This window comes from Rattus norvegicus, chromosome X, assembly GCF_021556685.1.
Source record: "Rattus norvegicus strain SHRSP/BbbUtx chromosome X, alternate assembly SHRSP_T2T, whole genome shotgun sequence".
In the NCBI taxonomy this organism is placed as follows: domain Eukaryota; kingdom Metazoa; phylum Chordata; class Mammalia; order Rodentia; family Muridae; genus Rattus; species Rattus norvegicus.
Window position 1 is genome coordinate 21344400 of NC_141554.1, and position 1495 is coordinate 21345894.

The window sequence follows — 1495 nt, forward strand, 5'->3', positions numbered from 1 at the left end:
GGAATTGACAATCTTTGAGATACAAACAACAACAACAACAACAACAACAACAACAACAACAAAAGCCAAATCCTTTTTGAAAAAGAACAAGACGGGAGGATTTGCCATATCTGATATCAAGGCTCATTGCAAAATTACAGTAATTAAAAACAGAATACAGCCAGTAGTAGTCCAAACCTTTAATCCCAGCACTTGGAAATACTATTACAATTTTGAGACCAGACTGGGTTACATTGCAAGATTTTGTTGTCTCAAAAGCAAACCAAACCAAGACAGGACAGCACTATGACAGAGAGAGAGAGAGAGAGAGAGAGAGAGAGAGAGAGAGAGAGAGAGAGAGAGAGAGAGAGAACACTTAGTACATTTAGTTTAGAAACTGAGCCAAGATGTGTGTGGGATTTATGACAAACGTTAGCACTACTGGAGAGTAGAGACAAAATAGGCTGTTCAATACGTAATTGTTTCATAGATACTTGCTGTGTCAATATATATTGTATCACACACATGTATGGCATATTAAAAGGGTCCAGTTATTGGTTGCATGAATGTAAGTATAACTGATGGCTCTTTCTCTCCTTACCCCACTGCCTTCTTTCTTTCTTTCTTTCTTTCTTCCTTCCTTCTTTTCTTTCTTTCTTTCTTTCTTTCTTTCTTTCTTTCTTTCTTTCTTTCTTTCTTTCTTTCTTTCTTTCTTTCTTTCTTTCTTTCTTTCGGAGTTATTCCCCTCAGTAGCGCAGCCTACACTTGAGACAGGGGTGGAGAGTACAGATGTTTGCCACTACACCTGGTTTAGGAATTCTGTTTGCTTTTTTCATCTATTGGGCGTGAGTGCTAGTGGTACTGCTGCACATGTGTGGATGTCAGAGGACAATTTGTATGAGTTCATTCTCTTTTTCTGTCATGTAGGTCCTAGGGATTGAACTCAGTTTGTTGTGCTTGGTGGCAAGTGGCCTTACACAAGTAATTAGCTTTGTTTACTTATTTAAAATCTATTTATCATCTGCTCATTTGTGTGTGCTCAAAAGCATACATGTGTCACATGTGCACATGTGGAATTCAGACTCCTATCAGGTCATTTCCTGTGTACCACTATGTGGATCTTAGGGATAGAACTCAGGTTGTGAGGCTATCCTGAGCTGCCTCCCCAGTAGTGGTCTTAACCCTAGAAAGTAGGTATTACCAAAATTCTCATTTTAGAGATGAGGATAGCGAGACACAGGGAAACAGTCATTTTTGTACACTTATAGAGTTTTTGTTGAATGTATATTTTGTTTATTTATATACATAGTAACTTATAGACTTTTATAACTTGGAAGATGAACGTGTCCTTAAATGAAGATTTTCTCTGTCCTGACTCTCAACTCCCCAGCCAATTCCTTTTTTCTCTTGGAGGAGACCATGGGACTACAAGTGAAAGAACTACAACTTCCAGCAGCCACTATGTAATTCACACCCCGCCTCCAGGCGCTGCCTGCGTAGAGCTCGCTCCCAGAAC